Source organism: Danio rerio, chromosome 22 (assembly GCF_052040795.2).
Source record: "Danio rerio strain M-AB ecotype USA chromosome 22, GRCz13ab, whole genome shotgun sequence".
NCBI classification, from domain to species: Eukaryota; Metazoa; Chordata; class Actinopteri; order Cypriniformes; family Danionidae; genus Danio; species Danio rerio.
In genome coordinates this window covers 38,891,476-38,909,180 of record NC_141042.1, presented here as the reverse complement: position 1 = coordinate 38,909,180, position 17,705 = coordinate 38,891,476, and the positions used below count along the sequence as shown (strand labels likewise).

The following is a 17,705-nucleotide window of genomic DNA, read 5'->3' as shown; positions in this document are numbered from 1 at the left end:
GCCTCAGAAAGTCCAACAAATGTAGCATACAGCATAAAGTCTTTGCACAGAATCAAAGATCTGCTTTGAATTATGTATTAAGACGCATGTCAGGGTAAAATTACTCCTGATACAGTCATCAAACCAAACACGTGATATCATCTTACAAAGCAAACATACAAATAACCTCTAATGGCTGTCAAATATGAGAGTTCTGCTTCGCATCATGGGACAGCTGTTTGTTAGCAGCTACTGGACTGATGCGGTCCACATTTCCAGCGTTCCAGTGGCTTCAGGACGCTTCGTAATGTTTCAAATATACCGTCTGGGGGCCGGCCAGTGAGGTTGAGATTCCTTTTCATTTCTCTGAGAAGAAAAACCCAAGCTGTGAGGGCAAGAACCCTGCTAACTTCCCAGTGCTGTCACTTATTAGCATTGGCAGCCGCTGCCGAATACATGGGAACGAATCTGTAGCTCAGTTTGGCCTGTCATGCTGCATGCTAATTATCAGGATATGTTGTGGTTTACCTGCACGAACAAAGAAAACATGTCTAATGGCTCAAACTACACCGCAGCGTAATAGGAGTTATTATGCTAAGTTCTTTGGTCTTTTTTTAACATTTCTTGCTACATGTGACACGTTAGCCCGAGGCAGCGCAGGCTTCTTTCGACTAGCTCTTCTCACGTTAGCTCATTAAGCCCATAGCCACTCGTTAATGTTTACCTGCCCATTCATTATCCGATTCAGGTCAGGGCTGCAACAACAAAGAAAGGTTAGGCAGTTACCGACAAGAATGTGACCGGGTAGGGCCTTTGTGACTGTTGAGCCGACAAATACATGCACAAAAACAAATACACACCCACACTGCCTTTGAATATGCTCGGTGACTAAAGCACAGTTTAGAGCTGTCCTGAGTGAAAGGGACACTATCATTCATGCTGTACACATATTCTGGAAATTTCAACCACGCTCTGGCACTTTTGGAAGTATGTCAATAACAGAAAGTAGGGCGTGGAGATGCCTGATGCACATGAACATACAAGTTGATTCTAGCTCATAAATCATGTTCTTGGATCAAGGTTTTACTTCTCAAACAAAGGAAACCAATGGACTTTGCTAATCCAGGTATGCCTTGCATGAGTAAATCAGATTATGCAACCTACACTCTCAGAAATAAAGGTACAGGAGCTGTCACTGGGGCAGTACCTTTTCAAAACGTACATATTTGTACCTCAAGGGACCATAATGGTACCTCAAAAGTACTATTTAGGTACATTTGGGTACTAATATGCACCTTTTAGGTACCACTGTGGATTATTTGGGTACAAATATGTATCTTTTAAAAAGATACTGCCCCAGTGACAGCTCCTGTACCTTTATTTCTGAGAGTGTAGAATTGTACTTATTTGCTAACTCGGCACTGCAAGTCTGCCTACATTCTGGCATCGAAAATGAACACTAGTGATAGTACAGCACAAACAACCTCTTGGTGTTTACGATTACATATGCAGATTAGGAATTAACGAAACCTGTTTTCATGTGGTTCTTTGATCTCAAAACGCATTTACTGTAGTGCATGACTAATTTTTTTCACGTCTGTATCAGGTAACAAGTACAACTTCTATATGGATGTGTGTGTGTGAAACATGAGTCACATTATAAGACTTGTAGGAGCAAGCTAAACGTGTGTTTAATCTCATGTTTATGTTAATACTAGAAGTGTAATGATGTCACGTTCACATTTCTTATGTTGCAGGGAGATTCAACACACTTTTAGTACCCCTCAATGGACGTTTTCACTTTGAAAGTGCTGTGAAGAAACAATATTAGTTTGCAGAAATTGTTGCCACAGGCACTTTTTTTTCCAATAATCTAGAGTGGTAATTGGAGGTTATAGCTTGTTATTTCTGTTTACTCTTTCCCGTCCCTCCCAGTTGTCTTAAGCAAAAAGTTGGTTACGATTCTCCCCGTGCTTATCTGTTAGATCTTTTCCAGCGTCTTCCTAATTGCTGCTCAGTTAATTAATCTCACACTTGGCTGCGGTAATAACTTGACTCGTTAGACCTCTGTAAATGGTTTCCGGCTCTCTAGCGCACACACATTCAGGCTGGCTGAGTGTATGGAAGATGGTCATCTGAGTAATTTATTCGTAGGACTCCACCTCTGAGACTGTTGATTAAAAAAAAAAAAGAAACAACTGCCTGATTAGGACACATGGGCGTCTAGGTCACTGGCGATCACACAATCATGCACTTAAGTGTTTCGCTTACAGCAAATTGACTCGCAGATTGTGACAGAAGGCATTAGCGATGGAAGTTCATTTCTAGGCAATTATGCTGGAGAAGGTTGATAGAATGGTTGACATCCAATTCTAGGGTGCCCCATATGGCCAGGGGTTTAGATGTCTCTGCGCAATTAAATAAAAGCCTTGACGCATTGGAGGAACAGTTTAAATGGTTTTGCGGTTGTGCGCACAACGTAGGAGGCCGGCTACTTGAAAAATCTCCAGATATAAATCAATACACAGTGCAACTGCACTGAGAAAGCAACCGTTCCAGGACCATATATACCACAATAATCCATCTTCACGTCCTTGCTTGCCGACCTGGGTCAGCTGCAATACTTCCTGCCTGCTTCAAATTATTAACCTAGACTTTATGGGTGTCGCTTGCAGCTCTTGACCTTAGAGAAAGGAATGGGGCAGTTTCTTTGCATCGGATACCTTCCATACCATGCTATCCATACTCCAAAACCAAGATATTATGAGTACAATATTAGAAAAAGAACGGACTTTGCGATATTTCTGCGATATATATTGCGATATAAATATAACTGGAGTACTCTATTTGGAAAAAATTTGTAATTTTGCATTTTGTATGTTGATCTGCAAAGTATTGAGGCACAGAAATTCAAGTCTCAATAGTAACCTTAATCTATGCTTACCTACAAACACGAAAAGAGATAATAGGGTCTTGAATTGTCCCTCTTACCCCCAAAGCGGGTGTTTAATAGCAAAATATTTGCATTCGCATGAAATCAGGTGGAAGAAAGGTAGGCCAAATCCGAGGTATATCTCCAGAGGCTGATTATGGCGCAGATGCGCTGATGAAGGGCCAGGGGAGGCTCCGTCTGCCTGTCCGCCTAGCACTGTACTGTCAGGGGCTGACTAATGTATTATTCACCCTTCATTGATGTGTAACTAAAGCCAGCGGCTGGGGAGCCCAGGCCACCAATACCCCCCACAGACGGTAAGCCCCCGACAGGCTACTGAGCTCCATTGATTTATGGGTCTCAGCAGAGAGCCTGGTGAGAAGGCTGAGGGAGGGGGAGAGGAATAGAGGGAGGTTTGAGTTAGTAAGGAGATGGATGTCATTTGTATTCCAAAATATGCTTCTAGTATGGTGTTATGTAATATCTGCTTGCCAGTGCAACAGTTTTATGTTGGATTTCCTAAACTAACGGGGTGCTAAAAATGACCCATCTTTCCCACTCATAACCTAAATAACAGTGTATCAGGAGACATGGTGCTAAAAAGACAATGATGGAGGAACTAAGGGAAATTGTCACACGAGATAACGGTGTTAAATCATCAGCAACGGTGTACTCGAGATGGGAAATGCACGGCTGCTGCTGGCCGTCTGTTTGAAGTGCGGGTGACAAGGAAGGTTATAGCAATCTAGAGTCAATCATTGACTGATAAATCAAACACGGTGGCTTTAACAGTGTCTACACTGAACCAATAAAGTTCTTCAATAAGACTGCGCTGGACAAGCACCGCTGTGTCGCTGTAATATAAAGTGCAACAGATAGCAAAGGTTCCACAAAGTCAATGTCTGGGACAGAGAATTGTATACGAGAACGCCCTTCAATTTAGGAAGTACTGTACAGGTGCGAAGAGAAGCAATTGACAGGTACAGAGATAATGAGAAGTCTGGGAATTATCTGCTCTGCAGCTGATCTCTTTCACACACTTAACCACACACACATACACAAACATAGATCCCATAAATCCAACACACACACACACACAAAGATAGACATGTCGTCATGAAGACTTGGTGGCCTCAACTCTAATTACAGGTCTGCTAACCACACCTTGACTGCCTGGAACCTACATGCGAACTTTTGTGTTTCAGGTACGTTACATCTCCTGGTGGTCTCAAAGCAGGATGAGTTCAACATGGCGCTCATCAAAAGAACCACAGGGTGTGTACTGAACCTCAGCATAGATTACTCAGGGAAATAAGTCAGCCGTACAGGAGTACTTCCATCACTGGAGGACTGACCATATGTACCGACAAGCCTGTATTTACGTCTTTTCTCAGAAGAGGGATGCATGAATGGACATGTTTCCCTAAGTCTGAACTTCCAAACCTGAGGACAGATACAAAAAGACAGAGAAAAGGAAACAGACTACTCGTGATTTCATGATAGAAGTTTATGCAGTGTGCTGATAAAGATTTCCAATCGCAGGAATTAGCTTTCAAAAAAATATGGCGTGGAATTCATTTCTATTATTAACCACGTACACATTCTGGGGACACTCAAACTTTTAAGTTGCTAGCTCTGCGACTGGCCATCTGTCCCGGGTGGTGCCCTGCCTTGGCTCGAAAACACTGGGATAAGCTCCAGCATCCCCACGACCCTAGGACAAGCAGTTAGCAGAATGGATGGATGTTTCTAGCTGGTGTGGTGACATGGCAGTTAGCAAACATGCTACCGCATTAAATCCTGGCTCATTTCCTGTTCTTTTTGTAACTAATCAATAAAACTGCCAAAAAGGTTTAAGATAAAAGAGTCTCTAGATATTACCCTCTTGATATGCTTAAGTCGTAAGTGTTTTCGTATTTATGACACCACAGCAGTGTCTTGATTAATTAACCAGGCACAAAGCTGCACCCAGCGTTGAACTCTATAGATTACTTTTAAGTGCTTGCCTACTTAGATAGCTTTTTCAGACCGAGCTGTCTCAAACTGAAGTAAAGATTTATGAATAGGTAAGAGTACTGACAATCCCCTCGCTTAATTAACCGAGGAAGCACAATCTAGTCCCCAGACATTTCGATCGCTACCTATTTTGATGGCAAGGCAGCATCAACAACCATCTCCCCTTGGCCTGCCATATTGACCGACGGCTGGCTAAATTGAATCGCTAATCATCGGCATCCTTTTAGGTCATTTCCCAGAGGACGTAACAGGGCAGAAGTGGCGATGAAGCTGTTTCGCTGTGGTGCATCTCACACCCTTGATACAAATATGGCCCCTCGGTTCACCATCCCCATCTGGCCATAGGATATTTTAATTTGTTTCTAGTGCCAGCTCCATTTCACATCAATATGCTTGCTTTCACACCCTATGAGAGTTTAGGTCACATCAGCATGCTGATTTTGCTCCTGCTCTTAGTTAGAGACCTCTATCTGACTCTCGTGCAAGCAGTGTATAGGTTAGTGTTTTAAAACCCCTCTCCCAACATTATTTAACGTAAGATGTCACGAGTGGGAACCTGCTCTAAGAATGTCTTAAAAGCCATGGGCAATGACACATCAAGAGACTGAACTTGTCAAATCTATCCTGACTTACATTGCTTATAGACTCAGCTCCCGTAGGATTCTGTGACAGAATAGAGTTGTAAGAACACACACACACAGACACAAATCTTATCAATGACTAGATTCAACAAAGGTTTTGTGGGTAAATAGGCCTTGTCCCTAAGCTTCTGGTCCTGTTCTGGGATTCTGGTATCACTGTAGGGGTGAGATAGCAGATAGGGAAAATAATGCCACAATTAGAATTATCTCCCTGATAAGAAGCGGCCACATAAGGTGCCCCGGGAGTACAGGGAAGGGGGAGGGCTTTCAAAGATGGTGGGAAAGTGCAGCATTGAAGTGACAGGAAAGCAGAGAGAGGGATGGTAAACAGAGTAAAGAAAGAGGTGCATTGTCTTTAGCCTCTCTGTCTGGATAAGGCCCACCTGTTGGGGGAGAGGCTACCAAACTTCCCACACTCTTTCTGAGGGTTTTTCACTAGGTTCTCATCTCTTTTACAATCGGCATGCATCTAGATGCGGTTGTAGCCTTACAAATGAGTGTTCGGTTGAGAAAAAAAGGCGACAGTTTCAATCCTCCAGCTGTTGTGACAAGAGATAACTGTACCGTCTGCAACACTAGAAGGCATTTTATTTCTGCCTCGAGAGCTTATTCATTCTGTATGCAGACTGTAACCTTCTTTCCTACAATCCCACTGTCAGGTGGACCTGATCTCGAATGCAGCCTCAAGGCCGTCATTGATTGATGCTCACTGGCTTTTCAGATTCATTAAAAACCCTTGCATATCCCTTGCCCATCACGACTTTCTTAGACTAGCTCAGAAAAAAAAGAGGGATAGGTAGAAAGACGGACCTAGAGAGAGAAAAGACAGAAACAATGATCTCCTCTCAGGCATAGCTAGGCCGAGCAAGTCAAATTTAAGATGCAGAGATAGATCCATGGCAGCTGTCCAAGACAGAAGATGAAAACTTACTGCTCTCTCTCTTTCTCTCTCTGTCCTGAGCTCTGCCTCAATTCCCACTGCATTCATAACCCCATCTGACCAGCTCCAGTGTATTTCCATTGTCTCTCCTCTCAGCACCTTTTCAGATGAACTGCTCAACCAATACTGTACCAAGTGCCTTTTGGAGACCGGACAATTCTCTCAGTCTTTCTCTGTCCCTTTGTTCGCCCATGTCCTCATCTCTCCCGTTCAGGTTGAGGGCACTTTAATAACAGATAAGCCACTAGTCAAGGCTCGCAAGTGAATTGGGGGTGCACAGCATACCTTATATCAAGGGGTGTTCAGTCCTACTCCTGGAGATATACATTCCTGCAGAGTTTAGTGCTATATAACATACCTGTCTTTTTTATTAATCAACCCCAACATTACATTTTTTATTCAAGCTTCTACGTCTAAATTAAATAGCTCAATTTAAGTTCTCCATGAGCATGATTGCCTACATTATGTAAGGGATAAGACAATTGTTATGGCATGATAAAGCCAGACAGGTTTATCAGCAGCTGGTATATAAGAATGAAGAGCTTTATTGTGTAAAAGAAAAATAACCCGTATTTTACTAATTACATAATAGTTTATTCTTTAATTGAAGGCAAAGCTAATAGAACCGAAAACGACAGATAAGCATACTGATGCACGTATTGTTGGATGTGAACGCATCCACTGATTATTCAAAGTACTGAGCATGTGTTATTCATTGGTTGTTACCTGAGAATAACATACCTTGGAATGTTGCGACTGGCCAATCAGAATCAAGTATTCCAGAGACTCATTTAATAAAAATATATATATATATAATGATGTTCACTAGACTTGAGACATTGTTGGAAAAGGGCAGCTCCGAGGTCACGGCAGAAATATGTCACTTTATCTGCAGGGCTGCACTTAAGACGTGACGAGTGGCCCTTTTTTTCATGGCAGCGCTGGCCTATGCCAGCAACACGGGATGCTGACGGGAAGATGACTGGACAGATCCTATCTAACTCATTGGATCCTCTGTCCTGCCATTCTTCTTTACGTCTTAAAAAGCTGGTAATGAGAGGATCTAGAAGGCTTGGCACATTTCAAAAGGGCAGTTGCCAGAAAGGCTAAGTGAGAAGGAAGTGTGATCGATCAAGCCTGACAACAAGCCATAAATGAATCAGTCACTGAGATTCATTGAGAATCCCTGATTGGATGGGGAATGTGACCCCGTCGAAACTGGATGTGGTGTTCTAGCTGACTGAAAGAAAGATGGAGTACTGGTGAATGAAGGAAATATATGATGTGGTCACTTAGCTAAAGTTAATGAATGTGTTTTCTAACATGAACTAAGATCGAACAATACTTGTACATTATTTATTATTCATAGCATATTCATAGTTTCTTCTAGTGCATTATTAAAATTCAAAGTTTTGCATTAGGTAATGCACTGTGAGTTAACTAACAACAACAAAGATTATTAAACACTTTCATAAATGTATTGTTCACCATTTAATTCGTGTTAGTAAACACATTAACTATTGGTTCCTTATCTTAAAGTGCTACCAATTATGCTAATACTTACAGACACACCGTACAATATCTTCACATTCCAACATGGACGGAAATCCAGCAAAAATGTTATCAGCACAGAGATTTACATGCCGTTCTTGATGGAATTGACTAAAGAAAAGCATGGTGCATGCATACGTGGCGCTCGCTTTGGATTGACATGAGTCGTCTGATTCACTTCCAGTGAATTGAATTTCAAAACACTCGCAGCACAGCTCCAGCAGACAGACTTGCGATGCCTTCGGGGACTTTTATGGCACATAACAAACTGCTTTTCACAAGTACCTGCATTTGCACCTTGCCGAAGTGCCACTGCTCTCACCTCCGACACCAAATGGAGAGGTGACGATTCACGTAGAGGAATTCCTGTCTAACACCAGCTCTCTTTGTGTTCCCAATTACTCTTACAAGGAGTGCACCATGGTAAAAATAGTTTACACCAAAACAGCTGTTGTTGCTTCCACTTTGTAATATCCATTATTAGTATTTAATATACAAAACAGATGTTTTAGTACATCCCAGGTGAAAAAATATATAATTAAATGCAATTAAAATATATTTAAATACCCGCAAATACATTTTTAGTACATTGTTATTTTTTGTGTTAAATAAAAGTTTGATGGTTTTACACTATAAATATACTAATTAAAAGTATGTTTATACTTCAGTAGGACTTTAGTACACTTGACAAAAGTATACTAAATACCAGTAATACTTAAATAAATTTTTAGTGTTCTACATTAAAGTACACTACAGAAAAAACATCCAAGAATAGTGTGTTTTTCAAAAGTGTGCTTTGAATGCTTTAAACATTAGTTGATTTTTCGTACACTGTTTACATACTAGTCCTAAGTTTAAAATAAGTTAATATATTAAAATCTATTAGTAATGTATTGTAGTAGAAGTACATTTTTCCAAAAGTTGTATTTAAGTACACTTAATGTGAATGCAATATTATCACTAACACTTAAATTGATTTTGAGTGTGGTCATTTTGAGTTTATATTAAATTGACTTTATTAAAAATCTATTAGTAATGTATTGTAGTAGAAGTACATTTTCCCAAAAATTGTACTTAAGTACACTTAATGTGAATGCAATATTATCACTAACACTTAAATTGATTTTGAGTGTGGTAATTTTAAGTTTACATTAAATTGACTTTATTAAAAATCTATTAGTAAAAGTAAATTTTTCCAAAATGTCTTTACATTGCATATATGTGCTGTAATGTTGCATCTTATTTACATTTTTGTTTTCTCAGTTTTTGCTAAGTTTTTGTTCCCTCCCATAAGGTATTTTTGGACTTGTGGTTTATTGCACAAAAAAGATTAAAGTGTTTTGATGAAGCACAGATGCTGTTTTTTTTGTACACACAGTATCCCTTTAAAATATATTCTTTAAATAAATGTTTAGTATTTTAAAAGCACATTTTAGATCATCTTCATTTTGTCTCATAATAGCACAGTTGAGTACACTTAGATGTACTTTAGTTTATCTTAAAATGTACTTAATACTAATTTTTAGTACATTAAATACAAAATTAGTTTGGGAAAATAGAGCACTTTTAATACAGTGTTTAGCACACTTTTTTTACAATTTGTATATTCTTTTAATATATTACTATTATACTTTAAATTAGTCATAAATATATTAAAATGTTTAAAAGTAGGGTTCAAGTGTATTTTTAGTTGTAACTAAACATTTTTTTAAAATACAGATATAGTATGTTAAAATCACATTTTAGTTAAATTTCAGTGTGTCTCAAAATAGCACAGTTGAGTACACTTAGATGGTATTAAGTTTATCTTAACATATACTTATTACCATCTTTTAGTACATTAAGTACAAAATTAGTGTGCGAAAATAGAGCACTTTTAGTACATTACTGAAAAGTGTACTAAGTATATTTAAATAAAGTGCATTTTAGTGCACTTTTTTTTTTTTTACCTGGGATGTCTGCAACCTAAAATTGAGACAGCTTTTCTCAACACTCAAAAAAACTGGTTTAATTATTATTATTATTTATCTCAAGAACCACTGGACTCCCGGAGTGACTGTTGTACAGTATTAGCATCTTTAACTTTCTGTTTAACTGGAAAATCTTAAATGAAATGCTAAATATAAACAGAATATGCATGTTAACATGTGAACACAACATCGAGTATCTACATTAAAAGACCTACGCTTTTTAACTCTTCTTCATGTACGCCTGAATGCAAAATCCAAACCAGTCCAAATTTATTTTTGTAGCTGTGCGCATTAACAAAATTAATGTCTAAGAAAGTCTACAGATGTGTAATTGAACAGCATGTCTCAAAAGTGCAAATTCGACTCTAGATTTAACAGAAAGGCTAAAGGCCTAGCGTGCTTCTGGGCTCCAGCCCGGGGCTCCTGCTGTTTGAAGTGGAGATTAGGAGCATGTTTTAACCATCTAGAGGCCTGGTCTGCTTGGTAGCGTGAAGTTTAGAAGTCATCATTAGCCCAAACACACCCCCTCTACACACCCTGTTCACACATGCCCGTATTGCTAATCAAAGCAGACATTTGCACCTAGCGTTAGCGTTCGCCGTTTCCTGCAGGGCTTGTAATATCACACATTCCCCTAAATGAACCGCAGATGAAAGCGAACGCAAAATCTTTACGACGATTACAAGTCGTGCGCTAGTTCAATGCTGTTGAATACTGGATTTGTTTTGTGTTATGATCATGAATTGATATATGGAAGATAGGCAGAACAGGCTAGTCTGGTTTAACGCTCAAAAACACTGTCCAGCAAAGGATCAAAACACTGCCACAAAAAAAGAAAGCCTGGAAGCTTTTCCATACTCCCACTTGCCAATCTGCTTCACTATACTGTAACGGCTGTGGCATTCTTGTAAAAATGTGTTAGTCATTTCTCAGGAGCATAGCAGGACTGCATGTGTGTGTCAGATCGCATGTCTCACTTCCGTAGCTCCTGTGCGCTACTTCTGTCAATGCGCATTGTCACTATATACATACATACAAAACAAATAGCATATTGTTTGATATAAAGTGTGACCCTGGGTCACAAAAACCTTAGGTCACACAGGAATTTTTGTGGGAATGGTGGAAAATACATTGTTCATTCATTCATTCGTTTTCTTTTTTCGGCTTAGTCCCTTTATTAATCAGTGGTTACCACAGTGGAATGAACCGCCAACATATCCAGCCCATGTTTTAAGCATTGGATGCCCTTCCAGATGCAAGCCATCACCGGGAAAAGATACACTGTACGAGTTAAAATGATTTATTGATAACACTTTAGTAACAATTAATTTAATTTACTTACTTATTACCTGCCTATTACTAAGATTCGACTATGTTATTATGATGTTTACAAGCACTTATGAAGAATGATCTTATTTTACAATTCTATACCCGATGCATAAACACAACTACTACCTTAATAACTATTATTAAGCAGCTAATTGGTCGTTTATTAAGCTAAAAGTCTTAGTTAATGGTTTGGTAACACCATGAAATTTACCTTAAAATAATTATTAATGCCAAAAATTGTTAGAATAGGTGACGCGGCGGTGCAGTGGCTAGCATTTCCACCTCACAGCAAAAAAGGTCGCTGGTTTGAGCTTCGGCTGGGCCAGCATTTCTATGTGGAGTTTGCATGTTCTCCTCGTGCTGGCGTGGGTTTCCTTAGGGTGCTCCGGTTTCCACCACAAGTCCAAAGACATGCGGTACAGGTGAATTGGGTATGCTAAAACTGAGCGTAGCGCATGAGTGTGTGTGTGTGTGAATGAGTGTGTATGGATGTTTGCAAGGGCATCCGCTGCGTAAAACATATGCAGGATTAGTTGGCGGTTCATTCCGCTGTTGCGACCGCAGATTAATAAAGGAACTAAGCCCAAAAGAAAATTGAATCATTATGAATATATGATAATATATCATATATCATAATGAATTAATCATTAGAGTATTAAGCAAAGATCAAGTTCCATGAAGACATTTTGTAAATTTCCCTTGTACATATATCAAAACTACATATTTGAGTAGTAACATGCATTGCTAAGAACTTGATTTAGACAACGTTCAAAGCCAATTTTCTCAATATTTAGATTTTTCGATCGCTCAGATTACAGATATTCAAATAGTTGCCAAAAATTGTTATATCCCAGCATGATCTCACTAGAAAACGCAAGTAGTTTACGTTTTGTCAATTTAATGGCTATTTCGTATGAATTCAGTCGAACAAAAATGTAAGATTTTTTAAAAGGAGGCATGGCACCCAACCACGCCCCTAAATCGGCATTAGCGGATTAGCAAAAATCGCACAAAATTTTACGAAAGAGATCATACAAATTCATACGAATTAGTCGCTACATCAATAAGTTACGAATTACTGTGAGATTGTGTTGTATATGCGTACAAACCATATATCAATGGAAAACTTGTTTATTCAGCTTTCAGATGATATATAACTCTCAGTTTCCAAAATATGACTCTTATGATGGGTTTACGAAGGAGTTTATGTGCCTAGGCACGGGACAATCAAGTTATACCGCGTTTTGGAAAAGTCAAGGTTTCAAAACCGCCCAAATTTTCTGCTATACCATTCCTAAGGTGTGTGTAAGATTTTTTATTCATGTTTATTTTGTTGTTGTTGTTGATGTTTCGAACAACAGTATTTGCAGCATGAATTATATCCAAAGATGCCATTTTAAATTCAGTGTTTTAAAAGCAAATGAAGAAAACAAAAGTCAAAGATTAATTTGAATTATTTAGCCGGACATTTTTCCTGCTCCAAAATATTTTAAATGTTTCTTAAAACAAAATAAATTGTGCTCAAAGGAGAAAAAAGTTGTTGTTTTTTTACCTAGATATTTAAAAAAGAACATATTTTAGAGCAGTAATCTCAATACCGTGTAACCATGATATTTTTTATCTGAGGTTAATACACTGTCAGAATCGCATACCAGCCCATGTCTAGCAGTGACCAATCTTTGTTTTAGACATCATGCAAGTACAATCCGCTTCATAAAGCACACAGCAGTCACAAATTTAACACATTTCAATAAACTCTTAATAAAAGTATAGTTTCAGACCAAGGAAAAACTTCAGTTAAATTGGCTCTGGTTATAAATCCACTAAACCAATGCACACATACAGTCCAAATTTCAAAACACGTATAAATCTCTATGGCTGAAGCAAAACCATTGAAGCGAAAAGCAAAATTTATTTATTATCATGTGACTTTGGGTACTCCGCACCCCCTGTTTTTAATGGTAGCTCTGCCAGCACCACCCATCTCGCTCCTGACCAACCCATGACAGAAACCGAGCTCCGATGTCTCTTTTTCCCCTCAATCCCTCTTTCTTTTCTCTCTTCTGCTCTGGATTTCTCTCTCCCTCATTCCGCTTCAGTAGCTGCAGACAGCACCGGGGGGATTTTGGCAGTGTTCGGGCCCAGACACATTCTCTCCTCACACTGTCGTGAGTGTCAAAGACCTATTTTTTCTGTAAAGGCCTTTGCGTCAGCTGCCAGGACGGCCCTTTTGAGTGGACACTCCAGAAAGAGCAAATTCTGCATTCCAGTCAGCGTCCCGTCCACTTCTTCATCAATTAACAGAGCACTTGGTTAAATATTGGCCTTCAGCGCTAGCTATTCTACCACACATTTTTTACAGCCTGAATTTTAAAAAAAGCTATATCAATGTTTGCAGGTTAGTGAAGCAGAGCAGCACAGTAAGTGCGCTCATCGCTGTTTTTCATTGCGTCTTTTTAAGCCCGAGTCTGAGACCCCTTTGAGCTCCTTATGAGAGTCTGAAACAAAGCCAACAGACATCTGTTCACCCGTTCCTCTGTTTAACATATGACCTTTCAATGGCTCTCACTCAAGGCTTAAATAATAATAATAAAATGAAGTATTTTATAAATAGGACTTTGAGGAAAATAAATAAACACAGGGTCAAAGTTGAGACATCCAATGTTGGCTTTTGCATCTAATTAAATTGGCAAAGTGGGTTTTACATACATGGAGAAAAATGCAAGTGTTTATTTTAATGTTTCAAATGACTATTATGTAATAAATATGATTATTTTAATCTAATATATACACGTATTTACATTTTTAGTTAGTGCCTTCAAATCGTAAATAAATGACCAAAAAAAAAAATAAATGTAATATATATATATATATATATATATATATATATATATATATATATATATATATATATATATATATATATATATATATAAATATATATATATATATATATATATATATATATATATATATATATATATATATATATATATTTTTTTTTTTTTTTTTTTTTTTTTTGTCATTTATTATTTGTTATATATAATTAAAGGTAGTAAATTATGGTCTTACACTTTACTTTTTGTCACTTTAAAACAGTTTTTCATCAATTAACTTATAGCTGGCCACCAAAGCTGTGGCTCATAAATGCAGGCCCACCATCAGACAGTGATCAGGCCATTTCCCGTAAAGAAAAATGAGGTTTCTTTCTTTCTTTCAATACTGAACTTTGCAATATTTACTGATTTGTTATATGCATACAGTAAGATAGATAGATAGATAGATAGATGGATGGATGGATGGATGGATGGATGGAGATAGATAGATAGATAGATAGATAGATAGATAGATAGATAGATAGATAGATAGATAGATAGATAGATAGATAGATAGATAGATAGATAGATAGATAGATAGATAGATAGATAGATAGATTTCAACCTAATTAAACACATTTTAAAAGCTTTTATACACTCAGTATAGGCGAATGCGTATTGGTTTTTTTGCGTATAAACTCGCTTTACGCATACATTTTTTTTTCTTCGTTTACTCTATAAGACCAAACTGTGTTCATGTTTACTTTAAAAAAGCCTTTCTCTGCCTAACAGAGTTGAGAAAAGAGCCATTCAGCAGACTGCAGGCAGCGTGGTGTGAAGAACAGATCAATGCTTTGACCTCTTTTTAAACCTTTTGACCGCAGATTTTACAGATCGATTAAGTCGCATCGATTACACAAGTCCGGCATTGCGCTCAAAAAAACAAACAAACAAAAAAAACAGCCTTTATTATTATTATGATAATATTATTATCAATATATTCAATATTAATATATATATATATATATATATAATAAAAACAATACATTATTTTATTATCATTAATTAATTAATGTTAATATGACACCGCTAAACAATCTTGGAGGTCTGCAAATTGCGTTGGTTGAATACGAACTGTCTTTTTTTACATCATGTTTTAGTCTAAATTCTATTTTTATGGGAAACTGCAAGTAATTTATTCGATACATTAGCCAATGTATTCTTTACAAGTTTTTATGAACTATTATTCGCCATCAGAAATGTCCTTTTCAAATGGGCCTGTCCTGCGCCGTGACAAATCATTCTTTAAAGTGGTGAATTTCCATTTAGCCTCTAACTTGGACCAAACCATGAAAATATATCATATAAATTAAACATGCCGGCCAATAACATGTCAGGTTCCCTGAAAAAACCTCACTTGAATAGCGAATTTAGTACCCTTTTTCTAAACAGATTAAATGAGTGTTTTGCCAACACTGCGCGTTCAGGCCTTTCTTCAACTTCACGTTACGGCCCTTCTGCAGTGAATGTGCCCTGTAATTATTCTGTTGTTTCTCATGTTAATGCTGTTTACCCCCAAAATGAGCCTGTTATTTCGTCAATAAAGGCTATGTCTGCCTTAAAAGCGCTTAGTTTCTTTGCCACTTCAATGAAAGAGCAAATCTGCTCCGGAAAAAAAGAAAACACAACAAACACATTAGGGAAAAAAAGCAGAAAATGTCCTTCAGGCGCAGGACGTTTGATTTAACGACTAAAATACGGCAAATGTAGCGTATGTGAGGGGAAAGACAAACAAGAGTAATGTCGGTATTTTAGTATATTGATTTATGAGGTCAAATGGTCTGCAGTGCTCACATTTCGCGCGGTGTACCTCAAGGCCTCCAACAAAATACGCCTTGAATTACTGTAGTTGCTTACAGTATATGGGACAAAATGTGTTTACCAAGCTTGCATGTGCTAAATAATAAGTGTAGTGGGGTAGTGGGAATTAAAACCAGGCCTAATTGCACAAGAGAGAGAGAGAGAGGGATGGAGATAGAAACTCGGAAACTAAAAAACAAACGCATATGATTTCAGAGTGACACGTAACTAATATTCTACATAGGCTACAAGACATCAAAGCGGGCAGCATAAATGCATAAAATCACATTTTAATGCATGTTGGACAGTCCTGATCCTTTTTATTTAGATTCAGTGAACACTTACAGGATAAAAAAATATCCAAGAACTAAGAATATTACTTGTCAGCTAGAAGCAAATAAATGTAATTAATAATTCTTCAGTGTTAGCGGATGAATGTGATGTATCGTCCTTCAATCCTATACAAAACAGGCACTTAATAGCATTACTGATTATTAAATTATTCATTGCAACTCTTTTACTGAAGATTAAGTGTATTATTTCATCAAATTGAATGATACTTGTGTATAATTACTGCCAGTTTGATTGATTTTCGGGAAGAAACTAGATAATAAAATAATTGAGGCCCGTGTGCCTTGCATAAAAGCATATACGCATATTTAATTTCCTGATAAGTTATCGGCCAAGAGTGTAAATCAATAAAGGAAGTTTAAACGAACAATACACAGGCTAAACATACCACGCATTTGCAGTAAGAAAATAGACAAATAATTAATTATCTAAACAACCCATTGAACTCCTAACAACCTCCTCGTATTCAATTATTCATTCACCTCACTCAATAAAACATTCAAATAAAATTTAAATAAAGAAGTACAACAATATAGCTTACAATTTAATAAGCAATAGTGTAAGGTGTGCATTAATCCAACAATTACAGTGTAAATACAAAAAGCCAAGCCTTTTAGTCTTAACAAGAAAATTAGTTAGTTACTAATGTTAACTAAACGATAAAAGCGCACTGCGCATTAATAGTAGGCTATAACTCGAATTTAATTAAATAATAAATGCAGTTTCCAAGAATCTTACCGCCAGATACACAAAAGGCAAGTCAGAGCAGCAGTACAAAAAGCAAGTGTTCACGATTTCATGCTTGTCGCCAATTGTATAGTTAAAATAACGATAATGAAATAAATCGACGTTGTTGTTCTCCCCGAAAATCTATTAAAGCGCCCACTCATTTTCACCTTTATTGGTGTCAAAAGGTCCCCTGCTCTAATGGGGGTCCGTCCTTCGAAGAATTAATTGAATCAAAAGCCAGCTAAACTACTGATCCAAAGTAATTCTAAAATAAATAAACCTATTTTGAATAAATAACTCTCTTACACACACACACACACACGCATGCACACACCGAGCAAGGCCATATAGCCTAATTGATCCGCAATATGCCTGACATGGGAGAAAATACACAAATGCGGAGCCTAAAATAAAAGGCAAATACTGGGTTATTTATGGAATCCACATTTCGCACAAACTTCTTTCTTGTTTTTCCTTTACAAAAAATAAATAAATAAATAAATAAATAAATAAATAAATAAATAAATAAATAAATAAATAAACATTTTGAGGCATCCTGGATTAGTGTGTGACTGACAGAGAGACTGTTGA

At 37.6% G+C, this 17,705-nt stretch overlaps 1 protein-coding gene and 1 long non-coding RNA gene across 20 annotated transcripts in view; one reads left to right on the top strand and one right to left on the bottom strand.

The window, feature by feature from the left end:
• Positions 1 to 17,705, top strand: part of LOC141380246 (uncharacterized) — a 146,954-nt gene that overhangs the window by 82,902 nt on the left and 46,347 nt on the right. For 3 of the 9 annotated variants that reach the window (XR_015522449.1, XR_015522456.1, XR_015522447.1), the window contains one exon: positions 4,117 to 4,789. The exons of 2 other annotated variants lie outside the window; for them this stretch is intronic. This is a non-coding gene — a long non-coding RNA (uncharacterized LOC141380246). Of the gene's footprint in view, positions 1 to 4,116; positions 8,591 to 17,705 lie in introns of those variants that run through there. 4 more of the 9 variants (XR_015522450.1, XR_015522452.1, XR_015522453.1 and 1 more) reach the window with 3 other exon arrangements.
• ephb3b (eph receptor B3b) overlaps positions 1 to 17,705 on the bottom strand; it is an 86,867-nt gene that overhangs the window by 68,252 nt on the left and 910 nt on the right.